General features: G+C 35.2%; 1 non-coding gene across 1 annotated transcript; it reads right to left on the bottom strand.

The window, feature by feature from the left end:
• Positions 1-2,752: 2,752 nt before the first annotated feature.
• On the bottom strand, positions 2,753-2,829 carry Trnag-acc (transfer RNA glycine (anticodon ACC)). Its single transcript has one exon. It is a non-coding gene; the product is annotated as a tRNA-Gly (tRNA).
• Positions 2,830-6,012: the final 3,183 nt, after the last annotated feature.

Below are 6,012 nucleotides of genomic sequence, written 5' to 3'. Positions count from 1 at the left end.
TAAATGGCAGGTACTAAACTCATGGATGTGTATGTACATATTAGTATTTATTTTCATGATCATCTTACATATATAAATACTATGTTTTGTGTACTTTTAATTGATAAGAATATAGTTTTAAGTAGAACAAACAATATGAAATTAGTATTTTGTATATATAAAAAGTCTTATAGATCAGCAATTTCACGTGGATCAACTTGTTTATTTATAAAACAGAAATTTGCAGTTTAACAGATAACCATGTAACCCACATCCAGTTAACAAATAAAAATATTTCCAACACACACACACACAAACACATCCACCATGTACTCCCTCTCCTTGGAGGTAATTATTCTCCTAATGTTTTTGATGATTATCTTTTAATTCACTTTCTGTATAACTGTAAGCTTTAGGAACTAGATGTGCATTACAAAAGCACATTTTTTCTATTTTTACTTTAAAGAATTTAGACTCATATTACATGTAGTAATTTGTATTTTGAGTTTTATGCCATTTATCATTTGTTAGATATATAGAGCATTAGTTCATTTGTTTTGATGTATACTATGTTTAATAATTCACAATATAAATATGCTAACAATTTGACTATTTTAGTATTGATTGATATTTGGTAATACTTTTTAAAACTGAGAATGAAATAGCAACATAATTACATTTCAACTGATCTTTAGGTTTCTCAGTCTCATGAAATTTCAAATTCATTGCCATTCTGAAAGGACCAAGATTAGAACTACCTCTGATTTAAACAATGTCTTAAAATACATAATCACCAGGAAATCTTCTGATTATAATTTGGCCTCTCAAATAATTCTGCCTACAGGGAGAAAATTACATGATCTAGCACAAGTATTTCAGTTCCTGTAACAACTGGACTTCTCATTGTGAATGAAACAAATTGGCATTATGTTTTCATACCTCTGTCTCCAGGGTTGGGTTAATGAGTCCATCTCAAAGATGTAGCTCTCCTTTTGGTGTGTTGATAAAATCAGGTAATGAATTCCAACTCATGAAGCCTCTTGAGAAGCAGGCAGGCAGCCTTCTACAGACAGGCAGAGATTGCCTCTCTCCCACTGTGAACGTGATCAAACAAGAGCCTAATTGTCCTATTTTCCAATCTATAACTCCTGTGTCCCCAAATGTGGGCAGATGGACACTTCAGTGAAAATCTTCCCAGAGGTTCATTTATGTTTCTTATTTATAAAGATTTTTACAATATTATACTTTCAAGTAATCTGTATTTTCTATAATATACTCATTCTCTTTTTCCTGTCCTAACAATATATTATTGTCTGGGATAGCATTTTTTAAGAGCAAAAATTCAAAATGTAGCATTTTAAGAAAACTGCACTAAAGATTTTAAAGGGAAAAAATAGATAATTGTATTTCTAAAAGTGCTGTATGTGCTCAAAATACCTTCAGGGGGTTGTATTTAATTCATAGAAAAGTAGGTCAAACCTTCTAAGATCAATTTCTAATCAAATAGCTACTCTGTACATTTATAATATTTATTTTATAGCTCTTTCATTAATGTCATTCTCTATTTCTCTCCCAAACAAAATTACATGACTTTTATGTTAACCACCACAGTGTTTTTCATCTCTTATATGGATTTGTGCTGTCAGAACAAAAGCAAAAACAATGCACCTTTAAAATAAATTGTACAGGAAGCTCTCCTTTTAATCTTTACCAAATGTTCTTCATAATTTTTATAACAAATTCTGGGAAATTGAAAAATAGAAATCTATTTTTTTATTTCCCCCTTCTCATATTAGACTCATCAAATGTATGTATCTACAGATATAAACAAGGCTTTATAAATCCTGCCAAATATGTTCAATATACTTCAAGTGCTCTATCAGTTTCTGGCATAATTTTATAGACTTGTTAGAAAGCATACAAATTGGAAGGAAGGCTGAGAAATGGGACCACTTGGTTTGAGTACAGTTGTCATTCACTGTATATCGCCATCTTCTGGGAAGTTTGAGCACTACAATTATATATATACAAGACCACAAGCAGTTTAGCTTTCCAGGGGCAGTGGCGAGAGGTAGGGATTCATTTAAATATTAAAACTTATTAAGTCAATTCCATATTTTAGTACTTTAGTTAAATTATTAAATATTATCTTTAATAATTCTTTTGTATTGGTCATTTTAGGAGGAAAAAAAGCAGATAGACTTTGCCAATTTTTCTGTCACCAGAAGGGGACATTTTGCAGAGTTGAATAGTGAATAGAAAGAATACAGAAAGTATTTGTTGAATGAGGATACAAATGAATGGCAGTTACTGAACCTAGAAGTCATATTTTGACATATTTTTCTTTATCAGAGAATGATTTCTGTGAAGTAAAAACTAGAAAGATACTGATACTATTAGTATTCTCATTTTTGTGATTTACATGTCTTTATTAAATAATCTGAGACACTTTGACTAGTTAAAAATGTTAATTTCTTCTATAATGGTTCATAGATCTATTTTGAAGCAAATCCATAAAATGAATATTATCAGAAATACAGTATGATTTCATAAATATGGTAACAGTATAAAATAAAATGCTGCCCATTTCTGAATTTATATGATTGATTGCAATGTCAATTTGAATTATGTCTATGCCCAAAGACAGACTCAGAATATTATTGACTCTTATAAATTTGTGACTACTATAAACTATGGTATAAATAAAGACATATCAGTCTGACATATGTGAATTTAGATGAGAAAGTATTGCTAGTTTTGTTTTGTTTTGTTTTGGAAGCACTGGGGATTGAACCCAGGGCCTCTTGCATGGTAGACAAGTGCTCTACCACTGAACTACATCCTTAATCCTAAACTTTTTTTCATGTAAAAGTCTAGTAACCTGAATAAGAACAAGGTAAATAATTCTGTTTAAAGCCATTTTTAAAAAGGGAAGTAGAGCAAGCAGCAAGCTTTTCTGCTGCTACGAGAGGGAAATTAGCCAATTGGAACTCAGAACCCAGTTTTATTGCGTTCATTGTTGTTTGTTGTATTCCTAGACTAAATTACAAAAGAAAAGCTCCAGTGCCTTATTAATAGAATGACAGATCCAGACACCATTTAAATAGTGCTGCTTTGGCTTGAAGCACATCTCCTGTTGTGACACATTTTTAACTATGTGTTTTTGTGGAAGTTACGTATTATCAGATGAAACATTGCCTGCACTAGTTTCTCCAACTTGTCTTCGAGTACTTCCCTTCACCAGTTAACAGCTGGCTTTTAATAGCATCCCATTGAGAGTTCTCTACTGCTGTTGCTTTTATACTAACCACCCTACTAAGAAACAGTTCCATGTTCAGAAATGCCCCTGGTCAAGTTCTGTATTGGCATTTCATCACAGCCAGGGTCCCCCCCACCCTGGGGACAGAATGGAGTTGTCATGCTTCAGAAGCAAACCTCAATGATGTGTTTCAGTCTTTTGAAGTAGTCCTCTCCCTGAGATCTCTCTGATATACGTCTATGAAGCCAGAGTCCACTTCCCTTTTGATCTGCTAACACTGGCAAGAGCTACAGCAAGTCTTTCTCCAAGCTGCCCTTTATTATATCAGAGATTTATGTTAAGTCCGTTACACTTGGCTCATGTCAAATCAGTCAGATGTTCAACCAGTATTTGATAGCTTACTATCTGTCAAACTCCCCAGTGAGACATGTATAAAGATTACGTATGGTGAATTCAGGCTTTAGAATTTATGATTCAGAATTTGGAGAGTACATAAACAAGTGGAGGAAGAAGTGGTTAAATCTGCCCGAGGGACCCAAGTAACACTTTAAGAAGTGCTTGACTCTGGGTCTTAAAGGATGAAAGAGATTTTTTTTAAAGCTAATTCTGGCATTTAAGCTAATGAGGAGGATGAATGGGGTGAGCAATTGGCTTGTAGTAATATCAATTAGAATTCAGGTCAGAAGTGAGTAACAGACATCAATAAACAGCAGCTGAAACAAGTATGTGGTCGAAGGTCAGAAAAGTGATTCTGCCCCTCAAACTTCCTAGAACGAGGCTCCGTTTGGTTGCTTTGCTGGATGCCATTACAAAGGGCACCTCAAGGTCCAACCAAGGTAAATCTTGCAGTCCAGGAATTTTTGTATTCCAAGAAGAAGGAGCAATTTTAATATATGCATTTTATTCTCTTGAACTCCTCTCTTTCAATGATCACATCCTTCATTCTTCCCCAAGCAACACGTTCATCACAGTCATATGTTGCATTTAAATAGCTGCCACATTTCCATAGTCTCAGTGGCACCCACTCACTGGCCTCCACTGCCTAACTTTCCCATGTACTCCTTACACATTACCAGTACTTCCAGTCCCCTGGAATCACCCCTCATTCCTTCAAATCCCCAGTAACCTCTTTACTCAGCTCAAAATTCACTATCAACCCTTATAATTAACCTTTATCTCCAACTAGCTTACCTTTTCTCAGAGTGTTATATATCCTTCTAAAACCACATCTTGATGTTGTGGTTTGGAGGTAGTGAGTGGGATTTCCCTCAGGAGTTCATGCCTTGGAAGCTTGGTTCCCAGGATCTTGGTATTAAGAGGAAGTGAAACCTCTAAGAGGTGGGGCTTAATGAAAGGTTCACAGGTCACTGAGGTCAGTTGCCCTTGGAAGGGATTAGGGTAATTCTCCAATCAAGAGCCAGTTATAAAAGGCTGTTCCTAACAACCACCCAGCTCTCTGACTTCCTATTTGGCAATGTGATGGTTCACCCACATATATCCCACCACAATGTGATACCATCTATTGTTAGGCTTTTACCAGAAGCTAAATCAGTGAGCAGCCAGATCATGACTTTGAACTTCCCAAACGATGAACTAAATAAACCTCTTTTTTTTTTAAATAAATTTCTTGTTGCAAGTACCTCAATATAATGACAAAAAACTAATACGCTTAGTTAAATTCAACTTTCTGCCTTCTTTCACACCTGCACCTATATAGCTGAATATTCTTGGACAAAAACAAATGCATCAACTATTCTCACTTTTACAAAATAAAAAGCTATAAGCAGGCCCTTATGGAGCCCCTCAGTTGCTATGGTAATTTCTTATTCCACTTTTTCTCTCAAACTCCTGGAGACGTATTTTGCGCTTTGTCCTGTGTCTAAAAATCTGTATTGCTTCCTCTCTAGCCTCTCAGTTGATGAATTGTGGTTCCCATCTACCTACATCTATACCCAAGTGCTCTATATTCCTAACTGTTCCATCTCCTGTCAAAGGTTGGTCCTTCCTCTAATGGACTAGACCCCCTATGTTACTGGTATTTCCTTCTACCTTGGTTTATTCCTAAAAGTATTTCCTCAATCCCCATTTCCCATGAGCTTCTGACCCTGCCTCCCTGATATTCTATATAAAAACTCTCTCCCTACTGCTGCTTAGCTATAGTAGGTACAAGTCTATATTGGCAATGGCATTTTGCTCTGTCCAAGTATCTTCCAACCTAATTGACTGCCTCACCTCCTTCAACACTTGGTTTAATCACCCTCTTATTGAAGCCCAAACACACTTCCCTATTTCAAATTTTCATAACTCAATTCTACTTCTGCTTCCCATAGCTAATAGGGAAAAATTTTTTTCATAGCATTTCTTATCTTCTAAGACACATTACATTTTACTTATCTGATGTTTTATTGGTTATATATATCCCTCCAAAATACAGGTTTCAAAAGGACAGAGGCTTCATTGTTTTATAATCTCATGTGCTTCAAATAGTGCCTGGAACGTATTTGGAACTCAAGAAGCATTTGTCAAACATATTAAATTACTTTCAATTTCCTGGTTCTCAGATTGAATAATGTGCTTCTATCATCCAACTGTTGATTTCATGGGACATAAATGCTACTCTGGTCAACTCAAAGAAGACTGGTTTATTCCATTATGGTTTAATTTTGGTTTGGCTTTGTTCGTGTAGCTGGAGGCTCCAGGATTTGCATTAGTTTTGGCCTCTGTTGAATCCATGTCTTCAAAGAAGGCCAATAGGATGATCTCTATCCCTAGAC

The sequence above is a fragment of the Ictidomys tridecemlineatus genome, chromosome 14 (assembly GCF_052094955.1).
Source record: "Ictidomys tridecemlineatus isolate mIctTri1 chromosome 14, mIctTri1.hap1, whole genome shotgun sequence".
Taxonomy (NCBI): Eukaryota; Metazoa; Chordata; class Mammalia; order Rodentia; family Sciuridae; genus Ictidomys; species Ictidomys tridecemlineatus.
Note: the sequence above shows the minus strand (reverse complement) of the source record. Positions and strands in the feature narration are given on the sequence as shown.